Source organism: Embiotoca jacksoni, unplaced genomic scaffold (assembly GCF_022577435.1).
Source record: "Embiotoca jacksoni isolate LCO1_2020_lvr unplaced genomic scaffold, fEmbJac1.0.p SCAF_6, whole genome shotgun sequence".
Taxonomy (NCBI): domain Eukaryota; kingdom Metazoa; phylum Chordata; class Actinopteri; family Embiotocidae; genus Embiotoca; species Embiotoca jacksoni.
The window spans coordinates 16,643,081-16,668,293 of NW_027185414.1; the positions used below are offsets into that span (position 1 = coordinate 16,643,081).

Consider the following 25,213-nt stretch of genomic DNA (forward strand, 5'->3'; position numbering starts at 1 on the left):
TCCACTGATTTTGTTAGAGGTAGACATCGTTAGGGAGAGAAAAAAAAGACAAGGTAAACAAGGCCGCATTAGGCCACAAGTGAACAGTCAAAGTGAAGCACAAAGACTATTCTGTTAAAATAATTTCAGTCCACTGAAAATACTGGAGGTTCAGCTCGCACATTCAAAAATTCTAAACAGACAGATACTGCTGACATCAAAGGTGCAGGGACAGAGAGCTCACAGCCACCTGTGGCATTTCTGTCAAAGAGTGGCCTTTTCTCCTTAGCTTTGGTTAGGGCTACCACACACACACACACACACACACACACACACACACACACACACACACACACACACACACAGAAGAAATACATAAAAATGTAAACATGTACACACGCTCAAGTTGCAATGACAGCTTTCCTAGGCAGTGACACAGTCAAGAATTACAGCATCATTTGCAGTACTGAAATTTGTTAGGCAATGCACACACAGTAATTCAGAGTCTAAACTGCAGACAGAACTGAGGAGGAAATTCCAGTGCTTTTATTAAATATTTGTTCAGACACACACTTAGATTTTGATACTTATACTAATTCACTTGTACTAAAACCACCCGTGTAGAAACTGCTTGTCTATCTTTATGTTACACATCAGACATACTGTACTGTCTGCCTGCTGGAGTTGCCATCTGAGCTGAAGCCTGAAGAACGTGAAGGAAAGCAGTTTTACTTGCACAGCTCAGAAAAATTCACTTTCAAATCAAGTGAACCTTCAAATTTCAGACATGTGTTTATGTGCGATGCATCTCCGCTTGATTCAATTTCCTCTGTTCATAACAGAGAGCTGTGTTTTTCAGCCATCCTGTGACAGTGACTCAGCCTCGATGGACAACATCACCACAACTGTATACAGCACAGAGGACACCGACCACTACAAAGTTGTCCTGACCAAATTCAGGTTTTCTGTTTCAAGCACTTCTGTTTTCTCTGGAGCACATTAATACCATGTGAGACGTTTTTGCCTCTATGTATGTGTTTGCACGTATGCATATGTACAGTTCACATTGCCCTAGTTGTGTGCGGATATGCATGAGCAAGCCAAAACTTGTACTTCAACTTCTGTTTGGAATTCATCTAGATCTGCAACATGTTAAAAAAAAAATATATATATATATATATATATCCTCCCAATCCTCCGTTCCAAATCCGCACTCTCCTCTGCGTCCAAACACACTAAAGTAGGAATTCTGCAGAGTTAGTTATTTTGACAATGGAAGTAATCTATGCCATCAGCAGGCTGCTCCCTACCTGGATGCAGCATGGTTATCTCTGCAGAAGCAGCAACCACAGTCAGTCTGGAGACTGCATGGGGGAGTTTGGGATGCAATGAGGTGGAGCTATAACAGTGTTCCCGGGGGAAATAGGGAACTGAGGGTGGGAGGGGGGTGAGGGGGGGGGGCAGCGTTGAGGGTGAAAGGGTGCAGCGATGAACATTCAGGCACGGAAATGTCTGATATAGTAATTGAACATGTGTGATTGTGTGTTAAATATCCAGTTCCATAAAGTCAATTCTCTCTGTAGTAGCATCATCTGTGAAATATGAAATGACAGCTTCCATGCAGTGAGTAATCACCATAGCCGGGAACGAGAGGACATTACTGGTCAGGAAACAGCCAGAGTGGAGGTAGACTGTGGACACACTAAATTTATTCCCTGCCTGCTGGTGGGATTCACTTTGGATAGCCATGGACAAAAAGGTCCAGTGGTGTCTTGTCAGAAAGACAAGCTGTATTCCTCCAAGAGATCCACCGTATCATTGAGTTATTTGGTGTTGGAAACGCAGTCAGTCACGTGCAAACAGCTGTTTCATGCACCAGCACACCGTTGGCTGTCACAACCTTACAAATCTCTCTTCTGTCCTCGTTTTATCTTTACCCTCTGTCTCTCTTACACGGCCTTTTCCTGTCTCTGGCTCATCCTGTCCTGACATTGAACTACAGCAGACCCAGACGCTCAGAAAATGTCTCGCACCAGCATGTCAAGAATGACTAGTAGAGTGTCACTCCATTTAAAAGATCTTTTGTCGGGAGTAAAACAGTGACCGGTATTTTGGCAGCGCTGAAGCTCAATAATGTCAGATAAAGCAGAAAAAAAGAAAGAAAAAAACATCCACTCTTGAACAGCAGCTATTCTACCCGGAGTTTGTTACAGGCAATGCCCTGATACAGATACAGTGCTGCGGCTGAACAAGGCTTTCATGTGCTGCTTGGCAAATACATTATCTGTCATTTCCTCTGCATCAAATAACAAGAATAAAAGTCTATTTACTGAGCAACTGGGTTGAGGGAGGGTGAAGGGAGAGAAACGACCAGCAAATAGAATGTTTTCCTCCACGGTGGACGGCATTCAGTCCCCAGTGCTCCTAACAGGCGGGCGTGCAACCTATCAATTCTCTTTGATTTCCTCTCACATATTCTTTACTCCAAAGACTGTAAAGACAGAGAACACAGAATAGGCTTGTCTTTTTGCACACTGATGAGGCCTTTTTTCTTAACTGCACATATTTTCTTTTCCCTTTTTTTCCTCCTCCTTTTATCTCCGTCTCTCTCTTATTCGGCATGGGGTTTGTGTTTTTGTGTTTGTTGGGGGCAGGGGTATGAAAACAAGTCTCTCCCTCTCTCCCAGGTAATGTGTTTATTTTCCTGGACCCATCTTCTAGTTTACTGCGTGGTGGCGTTTCTCCCCTCTTATCGCCTGGCCCTCGCGGGGCACTTTAGCCCCTCAAATCCTGTTCACCACATACTGGTTTTAGAATCTGTGAAATGAGTGCTAGAGAAGCGTGGCCACAATGTCTGCCTGTGTTGCTACTGGACTCAAATGGGCTTGGTGCTTTTTTGTCCAGGGAGATGCATAAATGGAAGTTTTTAACACCTCAAAGGAGGCTGGGCCTTTGTGGAGCCACACTAGAGAAGCCTGCCAGTCTCCCGAGGAGGCAGACACACTGAGTGCTGCAGGACAAAGAGCTAGAGGAGCAGAATCAGCAGGGGCATCACTCTGCTTTGGGCACAAACCATACACACACACACACACACACACACACACACACACACACACACACACACACACACACACACACACACACACGTATACCCACATATAGAGCTGCACTTACGTACAGTACATTGTGAACATACGAACAAATGCACTCAAACAAACATTACAAAGGAAGGAATGATGTGTTCCAACTACCCTAAATGCCTGTAAGCATAATATCATCATAAGAAGATGCGTCAAATATTTTCTAATAGTCGTGTTGTATTTAAAACCTGATGAATTAACCAACTATAAATTCTTTTCACACCTGTAGTGCAGCAGGTAGAAAAAAAAAAAATCAAACAGCCTGCAGCAGTAAGCAAATGATAAGAAGATATGAATATAAATACTGTATTTACAACAGTTAAAATTAACATACAGTGCTAACTGTAAATAGATTCATGTGATTGTACAAACACACTCAATACAAATATACAACCAGCACACACCCATTTCCTACTTATTGATTTCAGCTCGACTGTTTGAGAAGAATTTCCTCATTTCCATCCCAATTTTCCTTATTGAAATTCTTTTTTTATTCCCGAGTACAGCCCAACAGCTGGCATTTACAATCAGTCTTTATGCTGTTTAGATGTCTACAATAAGCATTTAGATGCAAATAGCTCTGCCTTGTACAAAGGACTTGCAACTTCTGTCAGAAGCAACATAATCAACCTGCAATTGTCTCCTGCCTCAGAGTGGTTTCCAATGACAAGGCATAAGCCGTAAGCATTTGTATTCAAATGATTCCCTATTTCAGGCACGGTTTAGTGTGGATATTTTCCAACAGTACTGCCCTGAAAATCAATCACATGGTGAATTAAACCAGAAAGAGAACAACTGATCCATAAATGATCAGGTTACAACAAGGCATTGGTGTCCACAAATTATTCAGTGTTTTCGTTGTTCGAGGAGAAGCAGGGACGCACTATTTGATCGTGGTCTTTTCCGTAGATGGATGGTGTGTGTTGCTGTCACACATTTTTGATTGGCAAAACCAGGCTTAAGTTGATAAATAATTATTGTTGTAGCAAGCTCAGCACAATGCAGTCAGACAACTTTAACCAGGGACATGTGGGAAACCTTTGCAGCGTGTTACAGAGTAAAGCAAGTCTTAAACGGATTGCAGTGTTCTCACCCGTCTATTCATGTAGAACAACGCTGCACTCTACGATATAATATTTGTCTGCATCCTGGTAGAAACTGAAATCTAAACAGCAATCTGAATTTTAGCAGATCACTAAACTAAATGAATGATTGACAAAAAGGAAGGAGACAAACATGACAGCTTCATTTGCTTAAGAAAAAACGGACTGAAAACTTGAGCAAGAGTTAAGGGTCGTGTAAATAAAAAATTTAAAAAAACGCTTTTAGGTGTATGTAGGCTTTGTGTAAATCTGGAAGTGATGGGGGCACATGCTTTGCTATGGCTCCGTTGGCCCGGTACAGCCATTTCAACAATTAACATTATAACCTCTGTTTGTGCGTTTTATTTACAGTTGCAGAGGTCATTTGTCTTTTATTTTTGAAACCCACAATTAATAGCAGCGTTTGCAAATGCAAATGAGTCCATTTAGAATGAGGGAAAATGATCAGTTTGAGAATATTTCTGCCCTCTTAATCTTCTAAAGAGGGAAATGATTTAAAAGGAGGACACAAATCTCCAGTGACATGGCAGGAACTGTAGGGCACTTTCCTCTCTCCCCTCGCTTTCCATTCTCCGTTCCTCATCTCACTCATGTCTCCCTCTGGCTCCCCCATCCCCATTTCTTTCTCCTCCTAATTTACCTCCCCCCTCCTTTGTTGCCCTGTAGGGGTAGAAGGGCCAGGAGTCAGGGACAAGGAGCTGAGGGCAGGGCTCTCCTTGGCTTGTCCCCTCAAAGGAAACAAATGTAGTGTTTGAGCCACTGATCACTGGTATAATCGAGTTTAACACTCCTTTTCTGGATTAAAACAGGGCCTTTGAAATGAAAGGTCAAATTACCTCTACCGTCAGGCAATAAATAAGTCAAACAAGGTAAGAGGTTCCTGCCAGCGTATGTTAGTGGCAAATTTAATTAGTGGAAAAACAGGATGCTCTTCCATTCCATACTGTAGTGAAAAAAGGCAATCTTGAAGTCCTAATTGTGCAGCAAAAGAACAAAAACATATGCTGTAAATCATTACTCGTCAATTAATCTCACAGAACATTAATGTATCTTATTCTTTCTGTGCAAATGTATGAACATCTAATAGTTCAAGAAATCCAGTCTTGACGTTCTAATATTAGATAGCCACAGTCATTACGCATTTAATGAAATTACACTGGGGGGGGGGGGGGGAACAAAAGCATTTAGATGACATACTTAGTGCTCAAATTAACATTTTAAATGCTTGATATTTTCCTTTATGCAAGATATCCTATAGGTCCATTGTCTATTGACTGCAGCACAAAGAAAGGAAATGTGCATAAAGTAAGGCTGCAGTCTGGACTGGAAGCACAGAAGGTGGCCAGACGAGGCCCAGAACAAGAGAATGAGAAGGGGAGCGAGAGACAACACTGCTCTACACCCAACCAGCTACAATGTGGCCTTTGTGACATAATGCACTCCGCACAGCAGATTGTGGAAAATAATCCAAAATTTACTGGTTGGCATATCCAGCAATAACAACTGACATCACAACTTGTACCATATATTCCATGTTTCTGGACCCGTTTCACATTTAGTGGTGAGTGAGGGGGGTAAGAAAAACATTGTCAAGCAGTTATTATATTCCCATCATGTCCTGGGAGCCCATTACAGCATGGCACAAGCAACGGTAAAACTGAGAAACTCAGCAGGCTGAGGCGGCAGGCAGAGGGTTGGGGAGCACTTAGGCTCACAGCACAAACCTACTGCACACTGCTAACTGCTGGAGAAAGAGGGAGTTCAAACAAACACTTTGCACCTACAGATTATGCTTTTAAATTCTGGTTGTCATTAAGGTTTAGTTTTTCTGCTCAAGTGTTTAGTTGGCTTCCGTGTGCTACCCTTGGTGTTATAAACCAGGCACCTTCAGGTGTCTTTGCCAAACAAAGAGTAATGAAGAAGGGAATGGAGAGACGAGCAGGAGGAAGAGGCTTAGAAGCAGCTGTCCCGATAATATTAACTTGAGTCTGGTATTAACTGAGTTTAAAGCACGACAGGTGGGTCACATGAAAATGTTTTCTTTTCACTTGCGAACACATGCTTCTCATTATTCTACTAGAAAAAAAAACTGACATTGCTCCAAGCATAAGAGTGAAGGTCCTCCATGGCCACTACTGCTCACCGCAAACTAGTTTTCAAGTATATCTTACATTTCATATGAGTATACATTCTGAAGCTGAATATACGTTGAACATTCCAGTGGGGGAAAAAAAATAAAAAATGTATATAGATCAAATTGCATGTCCAAACATGAAATAAGTGCTGCAAGGTAAGTACGATCTATGTAGTAAAAGAAAAACACTTTCAGGATTATTTTTCTCTATAACACACCTACAGCTCAATTAAATGAGCCAAGCTGGGTTTTAAATACAACTTGCAGACTTGTTCCAACAACCTTTAGAAATGCAAGTTCAAATGTACACTGAATAAAATATAATAACATAAATAAATGTGCTGAAATATGTGACTTCCAACTAGCTGGAAAAAAAAAAAAAAAAAAAACAGTTGTACCATTTCAATATTCAAATAGAAAAAAAATATATTTCCAAAGAGCAGCTATGGACAGAGTGTGTGTATGTTGAGTGTGGGTTCATGTAGGCATGTCTCAGTATATCCATGTGTGTGCATGCCTGCTCTCCACTTCAGCCCCCAAACGTGGTTTTGGACAGAAAGTGGCCGAACAGTAAAATGTTGAAATTGGAAAAAATATTACCCTTCTTTCTCTTGAATAGCAGAGAGATAAGCACCCTTTAGCAATGAAGCCAGTGGAGTTTAAGCTTATTATGAATACCTCTCAGAGCGCAGAAGCATGTACTGTACAAATCAAAGGGAGTAATAGGCAGGTAAGCCAGTGTCATTTTAAGGAGGAAGTCAGTTGTGAAATTGTAAAATCGCAAGGGCCTGCTGACAATCTCCTGCCCTCAGAACACTCCCAGAAATGATTTCTAATGGCAGCGGCTATCACATATCTGAAAAAGTTTGAAGTTTGTGAGGCGAAAAGAAAGAAAATCCAATGCTAATCTCTCCATTGATGGGTACTAATAATAATAAGACCATTTATCTCTTTGATTAAACAGCACATACTCCACAAGAATGTGTGATTCTTTGCAAATGCCCTAAGCTTCCCAAAGTCAACCCGGCTTTGCAGAACATTCCTCATGGTTTCATGTTCAATTGGCTGTGAAAGTCCACTCTTACATGCTGGACTGAAGCCATAAAAAAGGTCACCTTCATTTTCTTTTTTTTTTTAAACAATGTTTAAGGCACCAGAGCTGCTCATCAAATTTCTTAATTTTCTACATGAAGTAAGTGTACGTATGCTCACCAAAAACATCAGCTGTAGGCCTGTACCATATTCGTTTGGGCATTTTGTGCCTAATAGCTTAAGTTGTAAAGCGCCTCTGCTGAGATCTGTTGAAAAGATGATATCGTAACGCAACTGCTCCAAGCCAGCCCGGACTCTGTACTGCTCACATCTTCTACAAAGACACACACACGAAACACCCACAGGCTAATACATACTGTGCTTTTCTCCTCTGAATATTCATCCATGTTTCCACATCATCTGCAGGTCTCCTAATCACAGTCACTTCCCCTTTAATCACAGGGCTCTAATTAGGTCCTAATAAACCATTTTGCCATCCTCTTGGAGCGCCTCTGTGTCACTCACACATCAAACCATGAAATACTATATTAAGGGGCTGTCAACCTCAAAGGAAAGCTCCGCCAGCAGCAGTGATACAGATACTGCAGGCACACCCTCTTACACTAATTGAAATTATCGAAAGCTCTGCTTACATGTGACACTTGGCCATGTCTGAAACCATGGCCTGAAGTACAGCAGTCAAAAGCACGATGGTGGTGCCAGCGCTGAGGCTCTACTGGTTTCTCTGATGTCGGATAATTGTTTAAACCTGAGTGGATATGGCACGGGGCCTCATGCTGCTTGTTCTGCCAAGAGAGGAAAAAAACATTTTCTCACTCGCACTTTCCTCCTCTGTTTCTTCTATTCTAATTCAGTCCAGCTCGGGCTTCAAGGAAAGCCTCAATGATTCCATGTTCATCTTGGAGAACCAGTGTTGGGGATGATGATCACTGACCACAAGTTGATAATGATGACTGTTTAATTAGAAGCCTTTCTTTGGCCTGGCCATAACCCAAACTCCTCCACCCTGCAGATGGTAACCAATAAATTTAGCTTTGCTGAGGATGAGGAGGAACATTGTACCTCCCCAGTGTACCCTCAACCCCACCCCTAACCGAGGGCACAAATCCTGTCCCCTCGCTGACAAAACACAACCATAGCAATGCTGCACAAAAGCAGCTGTCTGTGCCGGTGATGTCCAATTGTGTCTCTGGTCATATACATGTAAACTGCAATTGGTAGATCCCATTTCTATTAATTATATTTAGTCCATCTTTCTGGGAGCTTGTCCTGTTTCTCATTCAAAAATGTCCTCTCTTTGCAACTAAAGTATAATTGCCTTTTTTATGGTTCTGTTGGTTAGAGTAAGGGACACACCGTGGTCATGGTAAGAACATTAAGGTTAGGTTAGGGAAACTAAAACACTTTGTTACGGTTAGGAGAAATATTGTGTGCATGGTAAATAAAGTTGACTTTGATATAATGGGAAGAAAACCCTGTTCTGCACCGTAGAAGCCATAAGCCTGGCCATCCACCCTCATCTCCTCCATATGAGTTTACACTGCGGTACAGGGACATAATTCTGCGAACAAGCTTTGACAGTGAACGTAAATTGCTGCTGGAAATTATTTGCATACGATCATAATACGTAGGCAGGATAATTTGGAGGGTTTGCAAAAGCAAAAGATGAATGTTTTTTCAAATGTGAACATTTCTGCTCTTTCAGACTTGTTCCACCGTGTCATTCCGTTGTCCTCATCAGTTTTTTGTATACTTTACACACCATCCCGTCTAGTGGAAAAAGAGAACAAGTGTTGCTGTTCCTCAGACAGGATAACCCCTCCCATCTCCCCCTGTCCTCACCCACCTCCTGTCAATCACTCTCCCTCAGACAAGCCTCCTCCCAGAGGTTTCTACACCCGTAATGCCTGGCAGAAACGCCACTCTGTGTGTGTGTGTGTGTGTGTGTGTGTGTGTGTGTGTGTGTGTGTGTGTGTGTGTGTGTGTGTGTGTGTGTGTGTGTGTGTTGTATGTGGGCGGGCGGCGTGTGCCAGAGTGGCTATCCCCTCAGATTGTCAAAGAGGCTCATGGGAAATATACTACATGGGCCAAACCACAGGCTTTCTCTATCATTTCAGCAGATTTCTCTTTTTTAGTCCCATTCAAGAAAGAGACTATCACAGGCGGTACTTTCTTCGTCTTTATTCTGTAAACTCTGAGTTGGGATTTTTCGTCTTCCCCCACTGTAGCTGCACTTTGCTTAGAAATTTGCAGCTAAGCCAATCAGACATTTCTTTGGTGCAATTTTAGACCAGGCAAAATGTTTCCGCTGCCTCCAACAGTTGCTTTTAAAGCATTAATGTTCATTTTGTGGGTCCTCAAAGAACAAGCATATGACTGTTAATTCAAATTTGGTTTAAGTTGGGGCTTTGTATTTCCCAACATTAGTGTCTCTGTTATGGTTATATTATGGTACAAGTAGGCAGAGTGATGGATAAAGTTGCTCCAGTCATTTGGAAACAAATAAAAGCAGCTTCTTCGATGCTACTACCTCATACATACCTACCCAACCAAGTACAATGCATATTCTCCACCATCCTGAAAATACAAAACATCTCCTGTGAAAAATGCAGCATTTGTGGATCAGGACAGAAATCTATTTCTTACACCGAAGAAGACAGAGTTTGATCCACTTACTCGACATCAGAGGAATCTGAGGCAACATGAACACCAACATCATTATTTGAGTCTTTAGTCTCATAGAAAAAAATAAAGTCTCAGAAAATCTGCTCTTAGCTCATCTTTTCACCAACAGGGCCTAAACACCCCCCCTCCTTTTACTCAGAGAGAGAGAAAGGATAACAAAGACAGACAGGGAGCGGGAATGAGCTTGTGGTTGGATCTGCTGAAGCCATTTTCCTATAATGCACATTAAGAGCAAAGTCTTGTAACACATCCAAGTTAGTGTATAAAGAAATTATTCAGAGAGGAAACAAAAGACCTGAGCAAGAAGAGATGCTATGGTTAACTTCATCAGAACTTTAGCCACAAGACCCTTTCCATCTATCCCCCACCCTCCCTCTTTGTCACTTTGATTTATTTTTGGCTTCATACATTAGCATTTTCCACAGGAAAAACTGTTGGGAATCTGATTTCTGGCCCGATTCATCCTTTCTTTTCCATAACTTCCTCGCCTGCTTTAGATGTCACAGTAGCTGCTCCATGATGCAAGTGGTTGATCACTATTTGTTTCCATCCAAGAGCGCTAACACACACTCTATCCCGAGAGCTTAGGATTCAGCAGTAGCCAAGACAAAGTGTGTTTTTGTTGTGAGATCTGTCTTCAAAAATGTCATGAAATCAACAAGTGTCTCAGGTCAGTTTTTACTTTCATGTAATTGCATGTTAAAGGATTTGCAGATGAAGTCAAGTCTTTGTTATTGCCTTCACTACACACCCGATCAAACAAGCCAAAAAACCCTTCCAGCTAGCTGCACTGTGGATAAAAGCACCACATTCTGATGAAACTGATCCTCATGGTCACTTTGCTTCAGTGAATGGTAAAGATCACAAGAGAGTATCATGTGTTCCAATCACCTATTTCTTAAATACACACTGTATAACATGCAAACATGCACACAGACGCGAAATTGCTAATCTGATCTAAAAACAATCACGTGCCAACAAAACAGCTCCCAGCATCCTTAAAGCTGGACCACGGAGCAATGCAACCAGATTGGTTGGCTTAGTCACAACTATGGAGCATATTTTACATCTCATGTCAGATCAAGCCGGCAGATGCCAAGCCGGCTGTTAACCTCCACCAATTGGATAATGTGTAATTGTTCAGCTTAATCAGACTGTGGAGACCTGCGTAACTGGGATACAGAGATAACTACTGCCGTCTAAGACCACAGAGTACCTAAATGTTGCAAAAGCCCTGGTCAGTTATATTTTTTATTTCAGTGGGTAAAAGATTTCCACCGTGTGACTCATGCTCAACCATCAGTCATAAAGCATTTTTTCTGCGGCAGTGTCATTTATAACAAATAAGAAATTCAAACATGGTACAGTATGTGCTCCATGCCATAATTGCACTGCTTCTCCCTTATTAGAGGGGGAGGTTTTTTTTCTTTCACATTATATTTACATGAAAACTCCCAGTGTCACAGCTGCCCATGTTGGCTCTAGCTATATTTTTCATGGAGTCTTTTAAACGCCTCCTGCGAGGCAGTGGCTTGCCCATGGGATGGTGTGATCCAAACACAATGGGGGGGGGGGGGGATCACAAGGAAAAGGCTTGTTGTGATGCTTTTGTGTGTAAGCAGCGCAAAAGCCCACATTACACTAATCTCTTTTCCCTTGTTCACTCACAAGACACAATCTCAGGTCTTCAGAGCTTCTCCAATTCTAGTAGGACAGAAATCACTCGGGGCAAAAGATCACAGCTCCTTCTTCTTTTTTCCTTATTAGTCCCAGCGTTCTGCTGCAAGGTCACTTGTACACACAGGCAATGACTGCGTATCTAGCTATCTGTGAAAATAAGCATTTTCACTGAAACTAAAATTAAAGTTTAGTGTGTCTGCAGTCAGTGGAAGCTGTTACTGAGTCAGAGTAAAAAGAAAAAGAAAAAGAAAAAAGAAAAAAATTATAATAATTAATGCATGACTCTCCCAAACTGTAGCTAACAAAATGGTTGCCACAAAAACTAGTAGAAAACTAACTTTTTATTTTTAACTTGTGTTGAATTCTGCACCCAAAAATTTGCAAAAGGAACATGGGGGCGACACGAGTGTTTGTTTAAAATTCAGTTTCAACCACCTGCAATCTTTTCACGCAACCTAACAGTTCTGCTGGAAGCCCTGGTCTATACGCCGTGTGTGTGTGTGTGTGTGTGTGTGTGTGTGTGTGTGTGTGTGTGTGTGTGAGTGACAGAGAGAGAGCGAGAGAGCATGCATGTGTGAACATGCTGTGTGCATGTGTACTAATCTGTGTCCTTATTCCTGTGTGTGTGTGTGTGTGTGTGTGTGTGTGTGTGTGTGTGTGTGTGTGTGTGTGTGTGTGTGTGTGTGTGTGTGTGTGTGTGTGTGTGTGTGTGTGTGTGTGTGTGTGTGCGTGCGTGCATCCATGTGCAGGGACTCCAAAATCCAGCACATTTTAATTACTGCCCGGCTGTACGGTGAGCCTCTTTGATATGGAAATAGAGGCAACCATCTTCACACAGCCACTGTACAAATCTTCATCTGATTCATAAAAAACAATGAGCCCGACTAATTCCTGCACCTGATTACAGTCCCAGACCTGTGTCAAAGACGTGCGGCCACCAACGCCCTTCCAATTAATTCTACATATTAATGTGTGATTTAAAAATAAATAAATACTCAACAGAAGCTACTTACCATCGCAGCGACTGTTGCATTTTGAAGTCAAAGTTAATTATGCACAACTATGCTATGGACTGAAAGAAAATGTCCAATTATTTTGAGAAAAACATATTCAATGGGAGAGTGAATGATACAGATCAAAATGGGCCACTTAGGTTACTTGTGCAATTATACAGTTCCTGTGATGATACACATATTTACTTTTTTTTTTCATCTGTAATCCTTTAATGTCAGCAATACTGTTCACTTACAGTAGCCAGAGGGATACAGAGATCTAATAGAGCAGTAAAAAAAAACTGCCGCTGCCCTCGATGTTCAGTAAGTGTTGGGGCACATAGGTGCTATTTGTTTCTGAATAAAAAACAACATGTAATCAACTTCAATCTTTGACATTAAAGGAACCACTGCTCTAATGAAAAACAATGAGATTTAATAAAAAAATTTTTTTTTAAAATGTCTCAATCAGATTGTGTTTGATTAACAGCCAAAATTGGTTGAAATTCAAAACGTGAAAGCTGAAGGTGCTTTTTCAAACAGCTGTTGTACTGCACCGTCTCCCATCTATGGTTTTCATTTAAGATGGTGACTTCACCGATGTCATGCTCCTCTGCCTGTTCTTCAGCTGACCCTTGATTCATCAGTATTTCTCCTCTATGAGAGGTGACAATTGAGCAGACAGAGAAAAGCCATAATTAATTGAGTGACAATAATTAGTGATGTGTGACTAACTTGTCAGAAACTTCTCCTTGAAGGTAACAAATTACCACAAAAAAAAAAAAAAAAGCTATGGCATATTCCCATCAGTTTTGATCATTGTTGAAATATTCTACAGCAAATTAGATAACACTTAGAAAGACAGATGTCACAACATGTGCTGCCACATTTATTATCTCCTGCCGTCCTCCAACCTTCTGCTGCCCCCCTCCTCTACCTTTACCAGGCCTGCTGTTGTTTACCTCCTCTCATCTTGTTTATCATCAGGTCTCCACCACTACCACCACAAAGAGAGGGAGACTAGTCCCTGTGTGCCCCCCAGTCGCCCCTCTCCTCTCCTCTACCGCCCACATGCCAGCAGCGTCCTGGCACGTGGAACAAAATAGCTGTCTCTCTGTAAAACACAGTATATATGGAAACATGACGCGGTGTGTGAGGTCTCAGTTATGCAGACTAAGTGCCGTTTGGTCGGGAGAAACAGAGTGGCTTCTGGGATTTTTGTCATTTTCGAATCAAAATCAACAGTCATGTTTATCCGCGTCAAGAGAGAAGACATTCTCGCAAAATATCTGGGAGATGGAAAGTATCACTCATGCATGCACACACGCCAAGATGTAAAGGCTCTCTCTTCTCTTCTCTCTCTCTCTCACTCACACACACACACACACACACACACACACACACACACACACACACACACACACACACACACACACACACGCACAACACACACACACACACTAAACTAATAAAACAACGACAGCTTTACAAGAATTCTAAATATCAAGGCCTGGACTGATGCAGCCTCATCATAACTCAGACTCTGTATGAAATGATCTCCACATTATTAATATTATTTGTAACACTGTTCTGTCTGCAAACGACAACACGTTACTACAACTTGTGTCCTTCTGCAGAATTATGTCAGAATAAGAATTATTTTCTTTTTCCTGCTCCATGTGTAAAATCCACTTATCATAAGTGGAATTGGTTGTAATATCGTTAAAGAATTCAGTTTGGCAGGGGAATACACTCCGGATAAAACTGTTAGCAGAAGAGCAAGGCCGTAAAACGAAACCTACACACCAGCACTTTGATTTGCATCACCGTGTGGCTTCTAGATAAATAACAGCTGATTTTCCCGAGCAGTGAAATAAAGTCACACTTTATAATGGCGAATATACAGTAGATAATCACTGATGCAGGTCCTTTTTGTTTTGAGTTGGGTCAAACTTATTATAAAATTCCCAACAAACAGCATTTAGTGTGAACTTAAAATTACAAAATTCCCCTTTTGTGTTAAAGCATCAAGGTTTAAAGATCAATGTGCACATATAGGAGCAAGACGTGAAAAATATTCAGAATATCACATAAAGCACATTTCTCTCTTCATCCCTTTCACTCTCTCTTCCTTTCCCTCTCTCCCTCTCTTCCTCTTCCTCGCTTCCTCCTTCTTTTTCCTTTGATCCCACTAATTGCTGGCACAAGAGCTTTTAAACAAGTCCTACCTGTAGAAGATGAGGACAGTTAAAAGTAGGACTACATGTAAATTCCGTTTGTGGTATTTAGCCTAAACAAATTTCAAGATGGATTCATTCACAACGTTTCTCTTCCACTCAGTAAAACCGTAGTAATAAGGTGGAATGGTTTTATATATTAATGGGGAAAGAGAAAGATTTTCGGCTGGTCTAGCGATAGGGGAGACATTGATTGGACTTGAACAGAGTGCAGGATGTGTTTAGACAAGTATGCCAGGTGGCTTTCTCCCTTCACGCCAAAATGAAAGTCCTAACTTACTGACACATCAGCGTCAGCGACTCTATATCTTATGCTGAGTCCAGGTGGGAAATGCTGCCTTATTTCTCAGTCTTGTAAAAAGCTCAAGTCACCCCGAGATCCACCCGTAGATTAGTCCTTGAAAATACAAAAAAAAACAAAAAAATGTGCAAGGCCAGTCAGTATATGACATATCAGAAATGTGATAGCATTGCCCTGCAATCTGTTTAAGTATCACACACCAACAAAATGTCACTTTTTAGTTGATTAATGTTTAAATCGGCTGTAATTACTTCGAAAACAAAAGCGCATCTATCCCGCTAAATAGTGGTAAAGCTGCGGGAATTATTTGAAGGGTTCCCACTAACAAAATGAATTACTCTTCTTCACATTTCTCCCGATTGTAAAAAAAAAAACCCGCACATTTAAGTTGTGTGTAACAATTGCAACGCGGGTGTATAAAGGAAGAATGTGATTAATTAGGATGCCGGTGGTTCTCCCGTGCAAAAATAAGTGAAAATGTTGATTAAAAGCCAGGCGCGGCTGATATCAAAGGCTGCGACGCCGCTTTTCACTCCTTCCCCTCTCGCTCTTGTGGTGAGAGACACGCTGAGCTGCACAAGCCGTCAGAGACAAACTCTTCGAGACACAGAGCCGAGTCGTGTCCCTGTATAGTAATCAGGACAATGTGCTGAATGGGCAGTCTAATTATAAATGTGCCATTTAGACGTTGCATTTGGTCTCCAGGACCGCCTTACCTTATGAGGAAACCTGCGTTAAGAGCCACAGCAAAGAGCAACTGTTCCTAACAAAACGCCACAAGGACACAAAAACTTTACTTCGACACCGCCAAGAGCAGACCAGCGTGTTTGCTTTTCACTCTGGAGAATGATTTATTTCTGTTGGAGGAGTTTTTTAAAGAAAGACAGCGCGAGAGATAATTAGTCTCATTAATTAGCCACAGGTGTGCTATTTGTGCGGCCAAATAAATAAAAAAATTTAAAAAAACCGCACATGTTCGCTGTTAAATAAATAGAAGAAACACTCATTTAGTTTATTTTTTAACGTTTATTCTGTTGTCATCGCTGATTCACTTCTTATTAAAATGTTATTATAACTCCCGCAGCAGTTTTAGAGGGCAGGGTTTTGTAAACAGGGAGTGTGTCTAATTTTGGAAAACATGTTGAAATGAGGGGCCGTCTCCGCGCGACACACGCTGCCAATATATCCGTCGGTTTCAGGGGTATTTTAGGTAATCCTCCGTTTATTATAAACCTGGAAAATTAATTACGACGTTTGTGCTACATAAATATTTCTTAATGATCACCAAATGACTGTTCTTCCAATACTCAAAAATGAGCAACGTTTATGTTGCGCACTAAAAATATCTAAACAATCATTTTAGGCTGTGTAAAGGCCTGATTATTCATTTTTCGGAATTGCCTTGTTTTAACGCATGGGGAGATGTGAAGAAAAGATTGTGTTGGTGCACATGTGCACTTTTCACAAGAGAACTTGTGTCTCTTCAGTCCGGGAGCGCCGAGCTTCAGGGCTCTCGGCTTAAATGGAAAACTGTCTGTTCGAGTACATCTCTAAATGGACAAGCCCTGCGATTGTTGAATTTAATTTATGGCTTATGCATTCTTTAGAGGTCAATACCCCTGACCCCCACTCCCTCCCCACCCCGAGAGAAAGTTAAGGAAGAGCACATTCCCAGGCTACACGGCTTCCAGAAACTCTGCGTTTTCTGACATCAAAAATAGAGAAATGTCTACAGGAGACGGAGGCAAGTTTGGGGGCAGAGCCCCTGGAATGTGTGGAGGTATAATGACACATGAGCGAGAGCTTCAAATAAACTTGTCCAGCTCACATGTAGAGGCAGGAAACCTACCAGGGCGCTCGTCACTGTCAATGAATGGTACCGCTCTGTGGACAGAAGTGAAACTGCCACCGGCACAAGAAAGTTACGGGACATGTAAACACAGACACTAAACCGCCGTCAAGCTTGAAATATTTAACAGTTGATTAAGAAACACCACTTAGTTGTGATGGTTGGTGTAAGAGAGTTATCGGTGACAGCAGTCCGGGTTTACCCTGCGCAGCCCGTGTCCGCTCGCACGGCTTCTCGCTACTGAAATATACAAAGACAAAAAGAGATGATTTCAAACCTTCAGACGACGATTCGGGCCGTTGCGGATTGTAGTTCCGATGAAGTTTAAAATAACGCAGATTCTGAGGGGAACCCGAGCCGCTCCGTGCCTGCACGTAACGCGCCTCTCGTCTCGTGTACTTGGCTTGTTTTGGTGAACGCGGCGACGCACCAGCCGGTCGCAATAATTAAAGTTTGACAGTCATTCGCCTCGTTGCAAAATTTGCGAACCCGCGTACGCACAACACATCATTTAGCGTCTAACAGTTGTTTTAAAGAAAGACAAACTGCGTGCCCAGTGTCGGAACGTTTCACTGGCAGCGCGCTCGACTTTTAGGAATCAGCAATAAAATACAAGGTGAAAATATCAGCACAGCAGAGCACGTTAAAAAAAAAGTACAGCAAATGAGTTGTTTACCTTGATGATGTGAGCCGTGGAGATGATAACTGTGCGTCCTTTCCCGTGCGTAAAGAACACTACAGACTCGCCTATACTTTACAGAAAATGATCAGAGCTATCTCTTGAGCGAAAACTTAAGTCTGCTCACACGGGGCCATAAGAGGGGATCCCGTGTACTCTCTGTGAAGTTCAGCTGTCCAAAACTACAAGTACCTTTTGTTGTTCGCCTATCTGTCCTTTATCTCCCTCTCTCTCACACTCAGACAAGAGAAGACTATGGGTAGAGCTGCTGTCAATCTTGGCAATCAATGCGCGCAGCCATGTCGCAAGTATTCAAAGCATTTCCCGTCGTGCAACATCAGAAAGTGAGTGGCCAGGGCATTGATCTGAGGAAGGCAAAGAGGCAGGACTCCCCCTCCTCCTCCCAGACAAGAGATGCGAGAGAGAGAGAGAGAGAGAGAGAGAGAGAGAGAGAGAGCGAGAGAGACAGAGAGAGGGAGGGAGACAGAGAGAGAAAGAGAGGGGGGGGGGGGGGGGGGACGATGTGGTGAAATAAAAGTGAAGGGAGGGTTGTTACTGCCCGCTTTTAGTAAGTTTAAGAAGCTTACTTAAATGAACATCGCGTACAGGCTACACTGCAACTGAAAAGTTAAGCACGACTTTTTTGTTTTCCTCCCGTAGAGATGATGTGCGTTTTTTCTTTTCGTGACACTTTTTATTTATGTTGTTAGAAGACAAATAACGCAGTGACCTCTCCAACTTCAACGAGACTGTTTCAAAATCACAGTTTCTGTAGAGGAAAGTACATTCAGCTGATATGAGATAATGACAGTAGGTGAGCGAAACACTGTTAGAGACTAAAGAGTTCAGGGACTAGATTGTATTTGTGTGATACAGCAGAATTAATTTGCTTGAATCAAATCAGTACTTAAAACACACCAACATTAGATTCAATGTTTTTTTTATGACTATTTAGATTATTATATAATAAATGAAAGCTTTTGATTTACACACCTTCTGGAAGTGTCCAGCTTCCTATTCAGATAATTGTACATTTTACGTAATGTTTCTCAGCTTTTGTCCAGATTTTAAAATAATTATTTTGAGAGATTACCCTACGTTCAACACATTCTTCTCGTCATGCAACGCGCTTTATTTACTATTTATTACTGAATAATTATATTTAAAGAACGTGCCACATATAAAAAGCTAATCTTAATGACGTGGTCAATTTTGAAGTCGATTTAAATGTATAGACCGATTTCAGAAATGAAAACAATTGGTGTATAATTTAAAAAAAAAAAAATGAGATGCAGACAATTGTCCTCCAGAAAATGTTATTTCCAACATTACATTTAGCTTTGAACTTCCACACTCTGATACATTTTATTACATAGTTTTTGTGTGTTTTTCGTGGGCTTTTACCACAGACACTGTAACTAAAATAAAATGTTGCATCTAATGCAAACTCATTTACTATTATGTTAGACTGATAACATTCATTTAAATAAATCTTACATTAGATTTTAAAACAGATGCGGAGAGAGACATTTAACCTGTGATATTAAGGTGCAACGACTGACCCAGGCTTCCCACAGGTTGCGATCACTTGCCATAACAGAAGCTGTTACAAAGAGGCATTTCATGAATGAACATATGTTTTAGATTGTCAGCTGTGCTTGGAGCAGGCCCGCAGATGTCAAACAAAAGAAATCTCAACAGAACCGTGCACCTATCAGAAAAGAACCAAAACGAGCCATACAACTGACAGAAAAGTTGTAATCTATAAATCAGTAGCAGCATTTTTTTTTTTTTTTTTTGACAAGCAGAAAAAAGGACCGCTAATCAACATGCCATAAGTGTCACAAAATAGAAATGAGAAAGTTACTTACAAAGAGACGGGACAGCAGGAGAAAATTCTGATTGTTAACTGCAGAGAGATATAGAGCTAAAAGAAGGAGGAGAAGCAGAGAAAGAGGGAGAGAGAGTCAGAGAGAGAGAGAGGTGGAGAGGAGGGGGGAAGAGAGAGAGAGAGAGAGAGAGAGAGAGAGAGAGAGAGAGATACACAACTCAACCACAACATCGCATCAGATCAGACTCTTGTGCGCCTCACTTTCCCTTTTCTTTTGGTTCCAGGTGAAATAAAACGTGCCGCATCTCCATCAAACACCATCACAATGTTCCTCTGCAAGTCTGCCTTAATAATTATTTCCCGATTTTGGTTGAAGTTTTAAGTCTCAACTTATTTTTTGTCGGCAGTGTGAGGTGTGTGAGAGTGTGTACAGAAACAGAAACAAAAACAGGAAAGAAAGAAAGAAAGAAAGAAAGAAAGAAAGAAAGAAAGAAAGAAAGAAAGAAAGAAAGAAAGAAAGGAAGACATACCTTTACAAAAGAAACTTTCTCTGTAGACACTTTGAACTTGAGCTCCTCCTGAGATTCAACAAAAACGGTGTGAATCTAAATCACCTAATTAAACAGCAGAAACCTCACACAAAGTGAAACACATCTGTATGGTGGAAATATGAATAATCCTATAACAACCTGACACTGTATTTTTCAGATCCATGCATGATGATTCAGATGTGGTATCTGCTGTGAGAGTAGCTTCTTCTAAGGACCGGGCTTTTCTCTCACCGCCCGGACTGAAATGTGTGTTGGACGTGTCTCATACGCCACCTTTTGGAGACTGTGGGAAGTACCTGCAGATGTCTTTCATCTCTTCCCCCCCCCCCCCCCCCCCCCCCCACCGGGATTCAGAGGACTGAAAAAGAGACTCAATTATTACATATAGGCCACAGCCTTTTTTTTTGTTTTTTGTTTTTTTGTTTTTTTGTGAACATAAACAGCTTTAAATTATGTTTCAAATCTTTAGCTGAATAGTGTTGTGTACCCTGTTTCGTTATAAAGATGTCATCCTCGCTGTGAAACTATTTCTTTCAATCTTTGGATCACATTGTTATCAGTTTCAAAATGACAATCTGACCTGCTTCAGAAGAAGAAGAAAAAATATGCTAATAGAAATGACTCATTACATTTGTTTGACGTTATATTTATTTCCATACTTCAATGTGTACAGTGACAGATGAGCAGGTGCCAGCCTACGCCAGCTACTTCTCAAAACACAAATATAGGCTACTATTTTTACAGAGGTGACTGTAATGGCTTCCTCTTTAGAGCTCAGATGGGTAGTGCATGAAGGCTGCATGAAGAGCACAAGACAGTCCAACTTGTTGGGGGGTAAGGCAGACACATTTGCATACCCTGTGAGTCTTTGATGCATCTTGAAATTCAAGTCTAGCCCATAAATATTTGAAAAGGAGAGTGCATGAAAATCAACATTTTTGTTACATTAAATTAACATGTGTTCTTATCCTGTTCTGCATGGTTAATTAGAGAACACCATTCAGTCAGTGAGTGAGGATGAGGATGTGTGTGTGTGTGCGGGGGGGAGGGGGGATACTTTGATTACAGTGCAGCCAGAGCAGGTTTCAAAGGTGTGCAGCTGATTCATGCTTAGGAATACACTGATTAGTATTCTCAACGAGGATTCACAATTATCTAAATTATAAAAGAGGAAGATTTTGCTGATTGACTATCATATTAAACCAGTTAAGGCCTAATGTGTGTCTTTAGCCACTTTAACGTAACACTTTATTTTAACCTCCATATTTAGCATTCATAAGCAGAGTGTACACAATTAATAATCATGTATAACAATATGATGCAGATGTAAGGAGATAGCAGGCCATTTTTAAGTGTTTATTAATGATGTCTTTATTCATAACTACATATCTAATGAACATTTATAACTGGGATTTAAACAGGTAATGGTTGTTTTTTTTTTGGTAACAGTACAGTTAGACATAGTTATAATCATAATTCTTCAGTACTTTTCACAAACAGTGGACAAACATGTTATCTGCTGACCAAGTGCGTTATGGCACACTGGCATATATTCACCTTCATATATTCCCGAATCAAACATGTGTAGCTGTATCATCCTGAATTTGGAAATGTGCAGATGAGCAGGCACACTTTTGACTTTTGCGTTCTACTTGTATTCAGTAATGAAGATGTTTGCAGCACTGGTGTGTGGAGCCGTAAAAGAACATATGGGCAGCTCTGCTCAGCATTTCCTGCCGTGACACTGAGCATAATGAGTGACTTCAGGATATGAGGATGAATAGAGCTAAATCAGTTAAATGTCCTCTCTCAAACAAACAGGATTTGTTGATCTTGTTAAAAGTCATGTGGCTCACGTGGGTCCTTCATTTTTGATGTGTGTCTATAAAAAAGTGCATCACACTGTAAGAAGAACCTCAATGATTTAGGATGAATAAATCCTACATGAATTTCTGACCTGCCCCCAGCGAGACTGTTGTGCTCGCGGTCACAAGCACTGACAAGGTCCAGTTAAGCCGACACAACCGAGTCACTACTGAACGCCAAATTATGCAATTAACTCAAAAACTATTTGCATACATGCAAATCTTCTCCCTCCCAATTGGACTCGCAGTGTGGGATACTCTGTTCTCATTAGTTGACCCAAATCTCTTCCTCGTAACTCCGGATTTCATCAAAGTTTAGTCAGGATAATATTTCCTTTCAAGTTAACAGCGAACCACTGATTAATCATGTTGAAATAAGGAGTGCAACATGCCAATTCTAATTTTATACTTATCAGGGACATCATCACGCAGGCTGTGCCAACAATAATACAAATTCATATAGATACACAAATATACATTTATGAATATTACTCTGTAATATATATAAGTAATGTCCTCCTAAACTGAACTCTCTTACTAGAGGTCCAGTCATGGATGTTTGTTTTTCATGCAAGAGACAGTAAAGAAAAAGTGGCAGTAAATTAGCCATAAGTATGAATTGTTCTTTAGGTAGCAACTAATTGAGAGATTTAATGTGTTTTAGCAAAACACATTTTGAAGTTGCATCATAATTTGCATCAGAAGAATGTCTTTTGTTGCTTTTATTATTATATGCATTCATTTCTTGCTGATGCATTAAAAAGACAAATACTGTTTCATCACCATTACATTGTTCTGTAGATCTGAAGATACAAGAGGCTTCGTTTTTGTTTTTTCACTGGAGTCACTGAATACAGTAAATTGCACTCAGTTTGATGTGTATGTGTGCATGGAGCTGCTGGATTAAAGAGGAGGCCCAGGGGCATTTGCTTCATTTGCAAAGCAATTGCTTTTATGTACAAAAAGCCCAATTCACTGTAGGTATTGTAAAAGCCTTCCGTTTAAGGAACATGGGATTAATTCATTGTTTAACGCAACACAGCACCTTTTCATCTCACACTTAATCATTTATGTTAGAGGAATTGTGTTCTCTTGCTGTTTGATATATAAAACCAGTAAACATATTATTTAATATTTCATGTTTTTACATGTGTGTCCCGCAAACAACAAGAATACAGAGAATGATATTGTTTTACTTTCTGAAAACAGCTAGGTCAATGTGGTGCAGCATGACTGTAATTCAGCCTTCCCTCTATTCTTTTTATAGCGTGCGCACACGTCGGGAAGAATATTCAGTGATTCCTAACTCTTCAATTATTCAACAAATTCCATTTCTTACATATTAAAAAATGTACCATATGTGGAACTTGAAAATGATAAAACAGCATAAAATACTATTTTCAAATCAAAGCACCTATTGCATTTGCCTTTCTTGGTTTTGTATTTGTACAATTGGACTACAATTTAGATCCCCACAGTGAGCAAAGCAGGCATCAGCTGTGTTTCCACTGTAGTCTGATCCTCAGACGTTCGCGGCAAGTAACAATAATATTTATGTGATGTGTGAAATAGGTATCACTGGGAATTACTGTTGGATTTCTGTTTTCTCGGCTTCTGTCACGGGAAAACGATGAATATGTTACAAATGCATTGTGCATTGTAGTGAACAGTATAGACCTGAGAACAAGGTCAGGCTCACAGCATGGTGTCAAGAGGCTTTCTCTTTCAAGTATACACCTCACAAAAAAATGTAAAAAAAAAAAAAAACAGCAACAAAAGGCAAAGCCTGAACTGATCAGTGTCACTTTAAGAATACTATAAACACTGACATGAGGCTCTTTTACATTTGGATTTTAAGTGAGACATTTTATTTATTGCTGCCTATTAGCTCTCATTGTACAAAAAGTACTCTCTAGCAAACATCCCTGTCAGGAAACTGAGCGGTAGTCTCTCTGCTTCTGAAAAAGCATTTCTGAAGCCAGAAAGTATTTAGTAAAGGATTAATGCGGGAGGCCTTGATTGCGTTTAACAGAACAGGACCCAATTAGCATAATAGGCCCTCTTTCATTCTCTTTGAAGTCCAGAGCATAGAATAACAAATATATACGAACCACCAGCCAAACGTCAATACATGGAAATGCCACAATTCTCAGTGGAGGGTCTTGGGTGAATTTTTTGCAGGAGGAGGGAAAAACATCCCCATTTTATTGCAAAATAAGCAAAACAGAGGATGCGATTGGACTTCTATAGCCACCAGGGCCAGCAGGCTCTGTGGGGCCCTGATCCTGGAGGAGAGAGAGGATGTGGATGCCGAGGGAGGTGCATCCTCTCTCTCAGGTGTTTTCAAAGCGCACCCCGATGCGGATGAGTGAAAGTAATTACTCTCCAATTAAAGATAAAGATGTCACTTGGGAGGGAGCCGCAACACAAAGGCTCACCATGCGAAGGAGGGCGAGGGCACATTAAAAGTATACGCATCACATCCTATCAGTGAATGTGGCAGGGTGATTCATGATAAATGTAACAGGATAAATATTTGTGTCCAAAACTGCAGTATTTGGAAATAACAGCACAGTTGCACTTTCCATTTAAAAACATATTCTCATATTATTTTCCTTTTGAATCCAAAGTTCAATACATGCATTTCTCAGAGGTTTCTTTTACAATTGCAATGGAGACAGAGTTCATGATTTAAAGATATGAATTCTGTACTTCAGAATCCAGAGTTATTAGTATCCACCTTCTTGGTTGAAAATACACGGAATTAAAAATGCCCTTTTGAGATGGAAAACGCTTTGAACTTAAGAAACATTTCAAGAAGCCTCTCTTTTTTTTGTATTGAAAGTTCACCTCCTTTGAGCATGCCATAGTTTGGTTCCCTTTTCAAATAATAGAATGAAGTGTAATAGGTCAGAGCAATCAATGTGAAGGTTCAAAGAGAATCTTGGAGCTGTGAAGAGTGCACATTTTGCCCTTCTTCTTTGTGCATGATTTGAATAATGATATGGTCAATAAACAGCAACTATGATAAAGAACAAAAGGCTATTGTAGGTTAAAAGTTAAAGTCACAAATGTGGAATTACAACAGAGCAACACATTCTGCGTCTGCAGAGGAAACCAGTGACCGATGAAAC

At 40.8% G+C, this 25,213-nt stretch overlaps 1 protein-coding gene across 4 annotated transcripts in view; it reads right to left on the bottom strand.

Moving 5' to 3' along the window:
• sox6 (SRY-box transcription factor 6) overlaps positions 1 to 19,765 on the bottom strand; it is a 136,484-nt gene extending 116,719 nt beyond the window's left edge. For 3 of the 4 annotated variants that reach the window (XM_069173463.1, XM_069173462.1, XM_069173460.1), the window contains exon 1: positions 17,830 to 18,208. The gene's annotated coding sequence lies outside the window, so the exon portion shown is untranslated. Of the gene's footprint in view, positions 1 to 17,829; positions 18,209 to 19,703 lie in introns of those variants that run through there. The other variant, XM_069173461.1, reaches the window with a different exon arrangement.
• Between the last annotated feature and the right edge of the window lie 5,448 nt (positions 19,766 to 25,213).